General features: G+C 42.6%; 1 protein-coding gene and 1 long non-coding RNA gene across 13 annotated transcripts in view; both read right to left on the bottom strand.

The window, feature by feature from the left end:
* The window catches only part of LOC115402459 (uncharacterized), a 24,328-nt gene extending 20,478 nt beyond the window's left edge, over window positions 1-3,850 (bottom strand). Inside the window, exon 1 of the long non-coding RNA XR_003933106.1 lies at window positions 3,839-3,850. This is a non-coding gene — a long non-coding RNA (uncharacterized LOC115402459). The remainder of the gene's footprint in view (window positions 1-3,838) is intronic.
* Window positions 1-15,035, bottom strand: part of LOC115402422 (uncharacterized) — a 654,628-nt gene that overhangs the window by 432,060 nt on the left and 207,533 nt on the right. The gene's annotated exons all lie outside the window — the stretch shown is intronic.

Raw genomic sequence — 15,035 nt, 5'->3', positions numbered from 1 at the left:
TTCTGGCAAATGAAAATACAGTAAAAGAAATAAAGCAAAATGTAAAAGAATACTTCCAAATAAATGATAATGGTGAGGTAACACCATCGATATTATGGAAAGCAGGGAAAGCAGTGATACGAGGGAAAATAATAGAAATTTCATCCCGACTGAAGAAAGCTCGACTACAAAAACAAACAGAATTGGAAAACAAGATTAAAGAGTTGGAGACAGAACATAAAAAAAACATCAGATGAATCCATATTTAGAGATCTAAAAACACTCAGAGGCAAACTAGATGAACTCTTGACATTTAAGGCCAGAAATACTACGTAATGGGTAATAGAGCTAGTCGCTTATTAGCATTTCAAATTAGAAAGGCCCAAGCAAATAGGATAGTATCAAAAATACGACATCCCACATCCAAGCAAACTGTCATGCATCCTAAAGAAATTGCAGAATCCTTTGCAGAGTATTATAAAAGCCTGTATGATGACTCTGACTCTGACTACAAGGATAATGACACAAAAGCTTTTCTTAAAAAATTAAACCTGCCAAATTTGTCAACAGAAGAAGCATCTGAAATAATTTGGCCAGTTTCTACACAGGAAATAGTGGATATTATAAAAACTCTTAAAAACAATAAATCACCTTTGACCGATGGTCTCCTGGGACCAAGGAGAGTCTTATAAAAGTCTGAGAGAGGAGATATTACCTGTGCTAAACAAAGTATTCAATTATGTTCTAACATCTGGGGACCCACCTAAGTCATGGTCAGAGGCCATTATTTCGGTCCTACATAAAGAAGGAAAAGATCCTACTCTGTGTGAAGGGTATAGGCCTGTGAGTTTACTTTGCAATGATTTAAAGATTCTTACAAGCATAATGGCAAAACGAATGCAAAAATACATAGCTAAATTGATTAAAACAGATCAAACTGGATTTATTCCAGGGAGACAGGGTGCAAATAATATTAGGAGACTATTAAACATTATTTCAATTACAAAACACAAATCTCAGGATTCTATGATGCTTAGACTCGATGCTCAAAAAGCCTTCGACAGGGTGAAATGGAGTTTCTTGTACCAGACTTTATTAGCTTTTGGATTTCCCCAGAATTTTATAGAATGGATAAAAATAATCTACAAAGACCCCAAATCACGAATCAGAGTTAACGGATGTTGCTCAGAGTTCTTCCCCCTCAAAAGAGGAGTCAGACAAGGTGACTGTTTGAGTCCACTACTGTTTGCTGCAAGTATTGAACCACTGGCCGAATCAATAAGACAAAACAATCAAATACTGGGTATAAGGGATGAAGGGGGGTGGAACATAAAATATCTTTGTTTGCAGATGATTTATTAATACTCTTAACTGACCCATCCCGATCGATACCAGCCCTGTTGGAGAATCTTAAAAACTACGGGAAAATTTCAGGATATTTGACTAATGAAAACAAATCAATTGCTATGATGACCTCAGGCAGCTGCCCAGAAGAGTTAAAAGAAAAGGCTGGATTTAAATGGACTAACAAGGGGTTTAGATATCTGGGTGTTATCATTACTCAGAATGTCTCACAATTATATGATGCAAATTATGGAAAACTGATAAAAGAAATTGAAAGAGATTTGGATAGATGGGCAATTTTACCCCTGACTCTCACTGGGAGGATAGAAATAATTAGAATGAATATCCTGCCAAGATTATTGTTTCTGTTTCAGTCAATTCCAGTCATGATTGCTGACTCCACCTTTTTAAATGTTAGACAAAGTTATATCAAAATTTTTATGGCAAAACAAAAAAGCAAGAATTAAATTCAAAACACTTTTAGCCCCCAAACATAAGGAGGGCTGAATTTACCAAATCTAAGGAACTACTATTGGGCTGCTCAGCTGCGAGCTCTGGTATTATGGATAACTAAAGATAAGGATGCAGCATGGGTGGAGATGGAGCAAAGGGCCTGCGCTAATGTGTCTTTGGAATCACTGCCATTTGTATCCAGGTCGGAGCAAAAGAAGCCTAAAATTAAAAATGATCTGATTCTAGAAACAATGGAAATTTGGTCGACAATACAAAAGTTCTTAAACATGTCAAGCTCTGTAAGTGAAGCTACAAAAATAGCCAAAAACCCAGACTTTGTACCGGGGACAAAGTTGCTCTGGAGCAGCTCACAGCGGCTCCTCTGTGACCGATCTCGTTTGGGTCTCGCGAGTTTTCGATGCCCTACGTAGGTCCTACGTATCAGTGATGCCAGGCCAAATCTCGGCGGGGCGGCTCAAAAGTACTTAAAGGTCTGCCTCTGGCTTTCTCATGTCGAACGCACCTAAAATCGGCACCTTTCGGTGACGTCATCATGACGTCACTTCCAGGTTTCCCCATCTGACGGGCTATAAACAGGAAGTGAACACGGCGCTCGGTTTGGCAGTGGGAGGACGTGAATGGGACGTGAATACTGGTGAAAAAGTTTGCAGGGTGAAAGATGGTGGAAAGGTGGAAGAGGGTGGAAAGATGGATGATGCAGGAGGATGATTTGGCAGTGGTCGAGTGTGCACCCACAACTACTGCGGTCAATAACAAGGTCCAAATATGCGGGGAACGGAGCAGACGAACGGGAAAAAGACACAGGTGAGTGGTAATGTGTGTTTTAATGAGTGCCTGCGCTGTGCCGTGGCCCCCGTCAGAGTGACTCCGTCTCACACACACACACACACACACACACACACACACACACACACACACACACACACACACACTCACAAAAACTCTTTAGATATACAATGTCAAGGAATTTTTTTAAGTGATAGACACTATAGATAAATGATTGGTGACTTCTTGATATTCAACTTTACTTATTATTCTGAAAGATTTGTCCTTTATTTTAAAATGTTTTAAAAGCATTTCCCCAAACTTCAGCCCAGTGTGACATGTTGGGCAGCACAAGAGAAGAGTCCAGCATGCAGACTGTTTTCATGGAGCAAATCCTCTAATTTCTAAAGAACCGCCATTGATTTATATAATTTACATTGGTGTATTCTACATATGTCTTCCAATGCAGGTCATGATCAATAATCACTCCCAAGAAATTTGTTGAACTGGTTCTTAGTGATGAAAACAGGATTAGTGATTTCTCACCTGGATCTCTGTCCTGTGACTCGTCTCTGAAAACACAGAGACTAATTTGAAGTTAACTCAGTTCAACACGGTGACAGGAGATGAAACATGACAGAGTTCACTGAACACTGCTTCATTCAGGTTATTCCAGATTATTAATCCAGCTCACACTCACCCTGGAGCTCGCCATCTGTCTGCCATGTTCAGCGTTCCTCTCTGTTCTCACTGAAATACTTTCACTTTGAAGACTGACGTGTGAAGAAGGAGCAGCCAACCATTAACTCTGACAGCTGGTCTATCTTCCTTCTTCCATTGTTTTGCCATCTTGGAAGTTTATTGGATTGTCTGCTGGATGTTTCATTCTAGGAAAAAGATCCGCTGTCGCCCCTTGATGACAGAGTCTTTGGATGGCACCTCCTGCCGTCTGTCCTCCCTCCTACAGAGTCTTACAGTCGTACGGTGTCAATAACAGATCCTGTGTCTTGTCATGAGTTATCAAAATTAACATAATAAAGCATAATGCAGGTTTTATTTCTTAAACTGTTACATTGATTATGACTTAGCCCCAGGAGCTGACAGGAGGCTGAGGAAAGCCAGCAAAGTGTCGTCAGTCTGGACAGCTGCTGCAGGATGTGGCCAGGGTGTAGCGAGATTGGAACCGAGGACTGGCACCATTGCGTGACTGAGCGCACGGTCAGAAAAATGAACAAGGTAAAGGAGCAAGGAATGGAGGAAGGTCCGGAGGCTTTACGGAGGAGATGGTGAGGACGGTTTTCAGGAGTGCAGCTCCACCTGATGCTGCCTCCGCCCACACAGCCACTGAGAGGGAAGGAGACGCCACAACACACACAGCAGCAGCAAACTGAGACGGACACAGCTGGTTCACTTTCTCTTCCTTCAGCGGTTTGCAGGTTTGTTCCGTTTTTACAGATTGAAACATTTTTTTTTTCCTTTTAATGATTAAAAAACTTTCCTTCCCCTCAATTTTAGTGTTTTGCTATTTAAGCATTTTTTATTTTAGCAGCTGTTGGTGAATTATCATTCTGAAATGAAAATTATGTTAAAGAGACACAGAATGTTCAGGTGAGAATGAAAAGCATAAAAGACTTGAAGAGAAGATCCCATCCTATCAAACACAATCAGTCAATCATTCATGTGCATAAAGAAAAAGAGAAGCCTAGATTGAATGCAAATAAATTGTTAAATGAATAAACATGAAAGAGTAAATATTGACATAAAAAAATGGAAATAGTGAAAAGCTCCTCTACTTTATAGTCATTTTTAGTGCATTAAGGCTCTTTCAGTGTCATCTTTTAACTATGATCAGTTTTCATAATCACATGAAATATGGGTGGTATTTATTATTATTTATTAGATCTTTTGTTTTTCTTTGCACATATAGTCAAAACAATGTGACTATGTGCAAGGGAGCGAAAAAAGCCAAAAGGCTTGTACAAATGACGCTCCTGCACAAACTCAAATTGGAAAAAAATGTACATGGAAACATGTTATGAAGTCCACCACAAAAATAAAGAGAAAAAAAATGCAAGAGAAAAGAAAAGGAAAAAAACAAAAATAAAAAAAGATCCTACAAAATAAACACCGAATAAACAAAACAATCTCAAGCAGTCCCCATATATCACGTATATGTCATGTTTGGATTAGGTCAGATATTGTAGAATTAAATTGTTCTTTAACTTTCTTTTGAAGTTGAACATGGACGAAGACGCTTCTAATAAGTCCAGGTGCATGTTCCACACTTTCGGTCCATTAAATCTGAGCAAGAACTGCTCACGATTTCTCTTATATAAGGGTAAGTGCAAACCAGGCCTGTCTTGTGGCATAATTAAGGAATTGGTTAGTAAAGGAAAAGTAGAGCTTGATGTGAGTCGGCCACTCAGAATCATAGAGAGCTTTGTACACAAATACGCATGTGAAAAAAGTGTTCATGTCAAAAATATTTCACAAGTTAAATTTAATAAACAAAGGTGCACTCATGGCATTACATTTGGAGTAAGTAGCAACTCAATTTTCCTGTAAGTGTCAGATTCACTCTTCATGCTGCTTTGTTAATATTGAGCAGGTTACAGTAATTCCTTCACCATGGTGGCGGACGTGTTTACTCATTTTCGGGTGGGTTTGGCGAAAGATGCTCTGGTGTTATTTATAGCTCGATGAGAGCACCCTGCTGCTTTTAGAGGCGTGTCCTTAATGCCAGCTCGCTGTCAGCTTAGCTACCGCATCAGTGAGCCGTTAGCTCGGCTGTTAGCCACTGGTGAACGAGCGAAGTTTTTAAGGATTCATTCATACTTCAGTGTTACGCTTCACACAGTCTCAACTTGTGACGATGGAAGAGAGACTAAAACAACTCAGACAGAACAGTCGTGTCTTAAAGGCAGTTTTTGTTGCAAGTTGTTGATTAAAGACAGCAGCCACGTGAACTCCAGGCTGCTATTCTCAGGTTTTTCATCATTCAGCCTATCTTCTCTCTTTTTCTCTCCTAAAGCCCGCCTCTCTCGCCCACCAAGGTGTTTATCTGCTCTTTCATTATAAATTACTTACAGAAAATGAAGCACAGGCATTGCTACGTTAATATGGTTTACTGTTGGAGCTCATTTTACATTTCTTTTCTCGTCTTGGCCCCCAACTGTGCTCGTATCACCTGAAACAGAAGTTACTACCAGGTATGAACAGGGCCTGAGTTTGGGTTCACCTCGGTCGTTGACACATGGACTCATCTGGCTTCACCACATCTGATGGTTTCATTCTTGTGTGAATCAGTGTGAATCTGGCTGTGGGTTCTCCATTTCAGGGCAGTGATTGATTTCAACCGTTGAAGTTACATTAACTAAATCCAGACGACAACCTGTCACCTTGAGAATTTATTGAAAACAAAGCCTTTGACCATTCGTAGGTAGATTGATGCCAGCAGCTGCTGCAATGAAGAAACACAATTGGAAATAAACTGCATAAAATTTTCAAGCATGATTTCAAGACTTTGACTAACAAAGACCAGATTTAAGACCCAAAGATCAACATCAGCCTCAGCTCCATCACTCAGTCCCTCCAGCAGCTCCACCCTTCAGTTTGAAGAGGATTCCACATTCATTTGATCCCTTCACATCCACATGATCCACATGTTGGGATTCTCCCAGCTTTGGTCTCACAGGACGATCATCTGTGTTTCAGTGGAGCTGAAGAGGTTCAGATTCCATTTTTCCTTCAGCTCAGAGAATCTGGAGACACAAAGAAGAAGAAGACGATGAGTTCTTCATAGATTTAACTGATATGATTCAAAACCAGCTGGATCTAATCAAAGAAATTTTCAACATGCAAACATGATTTTAAAAATGATGTCAGTTCACACAGAAACAGCAGAAACTCTGAGAACCATGTAGTTTTCATGTTGGTCCACTAGGTGGAGCCCTCAATGAGTCCTGGTTCCAACAGCTGGTTCGACTGATGGACTTCATGATGATAGATTCATTTAATTCAGGTGTGTTGGAGCAGGAGAACACTGACACCATGGAGGACTGTGGCCCTTCAGGACCAGGTCCAGGACTACAGCAGGACCAGGAGAGCCCAGCCAGAGAAGTGAGCTGGTCCTGCTCCACTGGTGCTCAGCAGCCCGGCTCAGGACTCAGTCCCATCCTGACGGAGCGACAGCAGATGATGGAGCAGCTGGCTGACTGCACCACCAGCAGCAGCAGCTCAGAGGCTTCTGAAACTCTGGAACTCACAGCTCAGCTTCCGTCTTCATCACATCAGCGCCGTCTGGCTGTCGTCACATGTGGCGGAGGTAATAATTTTGTCCTGGAAACATTTGTTCATCTTCAAAGTAAAGTTGTGTAACAACTTGAGTGGACTGTTTGCAAATACTGATTACAAAACCCTGCACTTTGCGTCAATGAGTAATGAGGAGTCAAACAGCGGAGTCCTGCGAACAGCTCCCCAATAATGACGGTTGGGATCCGCACCTTGACAGCGAATATGACATTTGGGCTCTATAGGGCTCTAACCCTAACACTTTCTCCTCTGAACTATTTTGTTTAGTTTCGCCTGTTTCGACATGTTTCTCCCGCTGTATTGTTGCACTGCGAGCTTTGTCGGAGTAATGAAACAGGTGCTACAAGTTTAGTTCCGCCTGAAAAAAAAAAAAAAAAAGCTTTGTTCCACATAGACCAGGCTTATTCATAACAGATAAGATTTGGAGTTTTGTTGTTGTTGTTTTTTAATAAAATGAGGTGGAAATTGCCTTTTTTAATTTAAACTTTGCTTGGAGGGAATATTCAAATAAAAATTGAGCTTGGAGGGAATATTTTTCACCGGACATTTTGACCGGCGGTTATAAAATATGTCGGACTTCGGCAGATTTTACCGGTCAAAGTCCGGTAATTACCGGATATCAGAAACCCAGAGTTGATATGTCCACAGAAATATTGGACTGTGCCAGTGATTTCTGTAAGTCTTTAGCAGACACTCTAGGGTTCTTTTTCACCTCTGAGTATTCTGTGCTGAACTCTTGGCGTCATCTTTGGTGGACGGCCACTCCTTGGGAGAGAAGCAACAGTGCCAAAGTCTCTCCGTTTGTAGACAACTTCTCTGACTGTCGATTGATGAACATCCAGACTTTTGGAGATGGTTTTATATCCTTTCCCAGCTTTATACAAATCAACAATTCTTGATCGCAGGTCTTCAGACAGCTCTTTTGAGCGAGCCATTGTGCACATCAGACAAAGCTTCTCATCAAGACAATTCTTACCAGGTGTGTGTTTTATAGTGGGCAGGGCAGCTTTAAAGGGACTTAAAGGTGCATTAAGGAGTTTTACAACCTTAAAAATACTTATTTTCCATAAATATGTTACACATTTTTAATGATGTGTACAATGTGCCCTGACATATTCATTACAAGTACCTCTAACAGCGCTAGATTGTCACTTGAAAGTTGCAGTGCCGGTGCGGCACCAGAGTTTTTTGGGGAGAATTTGAATGGAATGACGTAATGCACGCTCCGGCTTGTTAGGTTTCATTTTGTCCGCCATTACTCCTCCAGATGCTTAGTGAGCAACAACTGAGCAGGATCTTCCAGAAAGTAAGAACAGACTGGCTTCTAGCACTGCCACAGCTCCACACAGACTCCACCAGGGAAAAGGAACTTAAATCTTACTCGAGTGCCACTAAACGAGCGAGGAAGGAGTTCCCCTCTTCCGTGCACGTGAGCCACAAGGACGAGTTTTTCACTAAGCTGCATTACGCCCAAGGCCTGCAGGGGGCGCTGTTTCGCATAAAACTTGCAAACTCCTCAATGCACCTTTAAGGCAAGATTTGTGAAAAACTACACATGCATTTCCAGTTTATTCAATGTTAATGGGCCATGAAGCATTAAAAACCTAAAATAACAGGCCAATCCGCGTATCTGTCTGTTGCTTTATACAGGCTGTGTGCCACAGAATTGGTTGCTGTTCGGGGTCCGAATTTCCCGTGCAATCATGGGGATGTGACGTAAGTTGACACTGTATGCGCGTTGCTGACACCCCACCGCCCCCCCTCCAACCGCTGCCGCTCTCACGGCCCATGTGCGTGTCTGACACCCCCCCCCCCGCGCTCTACATATTATCGGATAAAACGAGTATCCAAACGCAGCTTCCGGGCTGAATTTCAACCCCACCCCGACCCTGGCTGGGATACAAATGGATTCTTCAGCATCCATCAAATGACCTGCATCCACTCAAAGCCCACAAAAAAGTGCCACCACGAAGAAATAAAGGACTTTATCAGCGTTATCTCGTGAGTCAACAAAAAAAAAAAAAAAAAAAGACCAAAGCCAGGCAGGCACCCGAATAAATATTGGATATGCGTTTGATTCATGGAGGGAACTTCAGCTGCAGTGCAAACGAGTAAAAACGGATGCTGACAAAAATCACATAATATGCACTGTGGGCTTGCAGTAAACCACGACGTAGAAAACAGCATGAGCATCCCTGGTGCAGCGCTGTGAAGTCTGCAAAGTGTTTGTGCGTGCCGCCTCGGCTGGTGGCTGCAGTTACCCACAGTGCCTATCACAGCAGCACTGAGGTACATTTTGTAAAGTTGCCTTAAGTCCCTCATCAGTGATTGGGAACACATCTGACCTAAATTGTTTGGTAAAATTTGGTTTCATTTGCTCTTTAAGTCTTCTTAGGCAGAGGGTTCAGTTACTTATTCCTCCCCCTTCTGTCATTGTTTGCATGCTATCCTCATTAAAATATGAAAACCTATAAATGTTTGGGTGGTTTTAGTTAAAGCAGACACTGCTTTTTCATCTGTGTGATTTTGACAAAGATCAGATCACATTTCACGGTGATTTTATGCAGAAATGTGAGAAATTCCAAACGGTTCAGATACTTTTTCATACCACTGTATGTGCTTCATTTTCTATAAATAATTTGTAATAAAAGAGCAGATAAACAGACTGGAGCACGTGAAAAGCTCCCCGTGCATGCATGGATTAGTGATCATGCATGGAACGCGCACCGCGTGAGCCCAAAATGCAGCATGAGAGAAAACTGGTAACACTTTACTTGAAGCACGCGGTATAAATCATTATAAGTACATTTAAAAAGCATTATAATTATAGCACGTGTAGCTATAGTTATAAACACTCATAAATGATCACAATGCCAGGACCTAAACCCAACCCTATGCTGTATAGTGGGTTATAAAGCATTGTGATCATTTATGAGTGTTTATAACTATTTATAATGTGTTATACCGGGTGTTATACCCAGTAGTGGTTGATGGCGACTCCCTTGACCAATCGCACTTGAAGCAATTGAAGCATTTACTAATGGTTTCTTTCTTTCTTATGTCTATATTCTTGCTTGTGTTGTACGTCGCTTTGGACAAAAGCGTCTGCTAAATGAAATTGTAGAATTGTAGAATTGGTGGGTGCAGTCCGCTAATCAGCTAACCGCTAATTAGCGAAGCTAACATTTTCATTAGCGGATTAGCTGTTCAGCTAACTTTGAAAAACATTAGCGGACTAATTAGCTTCCGCTAAATTTACACATTAGCGACTCTAGTTTCCAAGGGTACTTGAACGCCTCTCGTACTTTCCGTTACTGTGCAAAGTAATGAAAAGTCTCTTCTCTGCGGTTAAAAAAAAAATGCCGAAAATTGTTTTGAAAAAAACATGGATTTTGTAATGCATGTAACTCCCGATCTGTTTGTCTGATTGAAAAGTTTCAAAAACTGTTAGAAAGCCCCGGAACTAAAGATTCCGGGGGTATTTGAATGACTTGCGTTCGTGCTTGCATCATGGCACAAAGTCAACAAATGTCGCACGTGCGCATTTGACGCGCCGGCTCGTCAACGGAGATCTGAGTGTTAACTCGTCAGTGCACTGAGGCCATAGACAGAGTCTACAAGTCTCTGTCTCTGCACTTCTTTTGCAATGGAAAGTGAAGACGTTCCGCCTGAGGATGTTCGGCCTGTTGCAGAGCCTGCAGTGGCTGTGGTTGAGGCAGTTAGTGGTTAGCGGTTATTGTTAGCTTCAGCTAAATATTTTAGCAGTTTATTGGTTTAGCATTATCGAAGATAACTTTTCAGTTAGCGGAAGAACGGTTATCGAAGCTAACTTTTTGGCTAGCTGTGCCCACCACTGGTTATACCGGACACTGCACATGGCCCTGATTCATCTGGAGCATGCAACATCTATGTTAGGAAGCTATTTGTGAACTTCAGTTTGACTTTTAATACTGTAATCTCGGACAAGCTGACACTGAAGCTCCACAACCCCGGTCTGTCAGCCTCTTTGTGCCTTTGGATCACAGACTTTGTCACCCACAGGCCTCAAGTGGTGAGAATTGGCGACCAGACATCGTCCACACTGATCCTGAACACACAGGCACACTGCCGGGGTGTGTGCTCAGACCAGCCCTTTTCACACTGTTCACTCATGACTGTTCCGCTGTTCACCCCAAAAACATGGTTGTGAAGTTTGCCGACGACACCACTGTAGTGGGTCTCATATTGGACAATGAGGAGATCTAGCACTTGACGGGGTGGTGTGCACACAACAACCTCATCCTGAACACTAGCAAGACCAAGGAGGTCATTGTTAACTTTAGAAAATCCAGGAGGATGGAACAAACCCGTCTCTACATTCATGGGGAGTGGGTGGACACCATCAAGTTCCATTACTGGGCATCCACATTACATCTGACCTCACTTGATCCACACACACACGTCCCACCTGGTAAAGAAGGCCCACCAAAGATTATTCTTCCTTCAGAAGCTGAAAAGGACTCGACTCCCCCCACAGCTTCTGACAAACTTCTACAGAGCCACAACTGAGAGCATCCGGTATCTGACTACAACAGTGTTGTATGGAAACAGTACTGCACAGGATAGGACGGTGTTGGCCAGGTTGGTGAAAACAGCACAGGGGATTGTGGGGAGTCCTCTGCCACATCTTGACTCAATATACAACAGCCGAGTTCGAAGGAGGGCTTGTTGAACAGTTTGCACCCCTTCACTCTGGAAAGAGGTACAGGAGCATCAGAGCCGATACAACCCCCCCGCCCCCCTCCCCCCATATACACACAGATTGGACTGAGCATTATCTAGTCAGGTCTAGTGTCTAACATCCAAATTACCATGGAAGGGGGATTACTTGGAGGAGGAAATATAGAAAATCAGGGGCCTTATTTGAAGGGCAACCGGCGGATTCTTGTTTGGGACACCTTGAACTTTCAAAAAATGCTGATTGCCCACTTTTCCTCAAAAATGCCTACAGGGTCACATGATTCTGAATTTACAGCCCAGTCTAATCTCCCTCCCAGACACTCTCGCAGGGTTCCATATGTGCAACACATTCAAGCCAGTCACCTTGAGTATTTAATTCACTGTGCATGAATCACTTTTTACTCTGCTTTAAAACTTATTCATTGAGACTCTTTTCTAGTTGTTTTATTTCAATGTATGTTATGTGTTTGTGAGAGCTGCTAATCAAAATTTTGTTGTGCTCTGCACAATGATAATAAAGATTCTTGATTAAAGTCCACAGAAGTCATGCTCACAGTTGTAGAGCTACCACTAGCTTCAACTGGCTGTACTGGGGGATCACTCCGGGTCAGGGATGAGGTCAAAGCAGCAGGACGCACCAGCGATGTTGACAAGTTAGTCGCATTCCTGGGTTTTGGAGGCATGTCAGCGCTTAATTAATTTTAAAGTAGGTCGACAGTACTCAAAAATGCTCACACAAGCTGAACTCCGGCAACAGGGGTTAATTTGTGCCAGATCCTGCCTGAACAGGATCCGGCACCTCTTGATTTTGATCTGTCTGTGTTCCGGGACCTATATGGGCGGATCTCATACCTCCTTCACAGGAAAAAAAAAAAAAACAAAAAACAAAAAAAAAACATGTTAATTGCATAAAATATACAGGAGCTATTTATATGGACATATTAATTCACAGAACAAACGTCACTAATTTCACGTTGTTTAATACAATTAAAAGTAAAAAAAAAAAAGGCTTTTAAAAGAGCCACAGTTCTGCTGACGCACTGAATCAAACCTGCCTCTGAAAGAAAATTGTTGCATCTGAGATTATTCATGAAGAAAGTAAGCAAAGGGCGAATGAAACATGTCTGAAAGAGTTTAATTTACTGTCATTATAAAAAGGAAGGAAGGGGTACATGATGATGACTCAAAACGAGTCCGAATAACACCAGCAAGTGACACCGAGCCGAAACAGGGAGGAGGAGGAGAATCCGGACATGGCCGTGATGTGGGCTGTTTTGGACTGTTAAATATGGTAAGCACACTGTCTGTTTTCAGGCCGCCGTGCCAGATTTTAAATAACAACAGAAGATTTGTGTGATCCATTGTAAACTCCATGCAGCTCCTGCTGTGCGTCTCAGTCAGCTGTTAGCTTAGCTGTTAGCCACCGACGAGCTATAGCTGGCTTAGAACGATTCCTTCGTGCTCCAGCATCAGTCAATGGGACGCGATCTCAACTTCTGAGGTGGTGGAAAGAAGATTTAAATGCTGAGCGTCTCGCACAGAATGGGAAAGGGCGGTTCAGTTCTGAGAGGAAGTATCTGAGCGGCGTAGCAGCGGCTTGGCGAGAACGAGGGAAACATTGTTTTAGTAGGGGCGACAGTAACTCAGATGGTAGAGCGGGTCGTCTCATAACCGGAAGGTTGGCGGTTCGATCCCTGCTCCTGCAGGTGTGAAACTGTCATTGTGTCTTTGGGCAAGACACTTCACCCACCTTGCCTAAGTATGAAAGTAGTGTGAGAGTGCATGGTTGGTGGTGGTCGGAGGGGCCGATGGCGCACATTGGCAGCCTCGCTTCCGTCAGTCTGCCCCAAGGTAGTACACACCACCCAGTATGGAGAGAATGAAGAAATCAATGTAAAGCGTCTTTGAGTGTCCTATAAAGCGCTATATAAAACCAATGTGTTATTATTATTGTAGATGTCAATCTAATTTTGTGTATAGGTTTAATTTCTGGATTTAGCTTGACTGTTTACTGTTCTGCTTGTTGTTTTATCTTCATCTTGTTGTTCAGTGACCATCCTGTAGCTCTCAGAAGGGAAGGAACTGTAGCTGACGGTCACAAAAAACCCAAACAAAAATTGACCCAATGCCAAATCAAGTTGCCGACCCCTGCCCTATAAAAATAACAACAATAATAATAATCGTGAATAATTGCCAAAACATTTATACCGCGGTTACTATTTGAAATTTAGGTTTGTAAGTCCCACAGCATGGTGCGTGGGCATTTGCATGTTGTTTTCAGCACCGTTTTTTTTTTTTTTTTGCACTATTTTTTGTATGCGTTCCGGTACCTGTATCTGTCTTGACATTCCCACGCTGTTATGTGCACCATGCGTTCCGGCACCTTATATTTACAAATTAAGCACTGCCCGGCGGACATTAAAGGTTGTATAGAGGATTTTCCATGGAGAGAGAAATCCAGTGACAGTTAGTCCTTTTTGAAATGCTGCGCATGCGTGACCCACACCCCTCCTCCCCTGCTCTCTCCGGAGGAACGCCTCCTCCTTATGCAGAAAGTAGCATGTAGCAACTTAGCATCATAGCGCTAACACATAGCTACCAACGTGTCCTTTTGAACAACACAAAACACAGCGAATATGAGTAAAATCCTGCACTTGCGCCAAATCCTGTCCCTGAGCCGTCCCTGGTCTCGGTGGATCAGAGGAGGACGGGGAGGTTTGTGTGGAGCTGCAGGACTGGAGCAGACTCACGCTCGGAGCTCACAGCTGATCTGTGTGCGCTGCAGCCTGCAGGTGTAAACAACTCCCCCCGCCCCCTCCTATCACTCTCCGGACTTTTCCATACAAGTCTTGTTTTAAGATTAAAACATACATTTTCGCCAAATGGCAGCACGTTGCAGCTATGATTAAGAGAAAATGTCTCAAGTCTGCAAGTTAAAAGGTGTTGATAGCAGCAGCAGAGCCTGGCATGGGGGGAGCAGGGTGGAGCGCGTGGGGGAGGGGGGACGAAAAGGGCGTAGGAGCATGACAGTTTATGCTACAAATGTAGAGAGGTTGATTGACACGTTACAAAACCAATAGGTAACGAGGCTACCTCGTTATTGATTGGCTAAAGTAATGTTGATTTTACAACCTCCAGAGTTGATCAATGTTTATTTTCTTTATTTTGATCACGATAAAAACAAGGCTGCTACAGCTTAGTAACGCCATTTTTTTTAGCTTTAATTCATTTTTGTTAGTAATAAAGATCTTCTATACAACCTTTAAGAACAAATTCTGAAGGAGCTCTGTGAGACATGTTTTACTCCATTGGACACCAAGCCACGCCCTCCTGATGGCCTTTATTAACAGACCTCAGTGTGGAGGGGAACTGTGGTTCCTCCTGAACAGAACATTTCTTACCTCCTCACAGCTGCAGTTCTTGGCTCCATCTTCAGGCCGGAC

Source organism: Salarias fasciatus, chromosome 15, assembly GCF_902148845.1.
Source record: "Salarias fasciatus chromosome 15, fSalaFa1.1, whole genome shotgun sequence".
NCBI lineage: Eukaryota > Metazoa > Chordata > Actinopteri > Blenniiformes > Blenniidae > Salarias > Salarias fasciatus.
The sequence above is the reverse complement of the archived record's forward strand: the minus strand, read 5'-3'. Positions and strand labels throughout refer to the sequence as shown.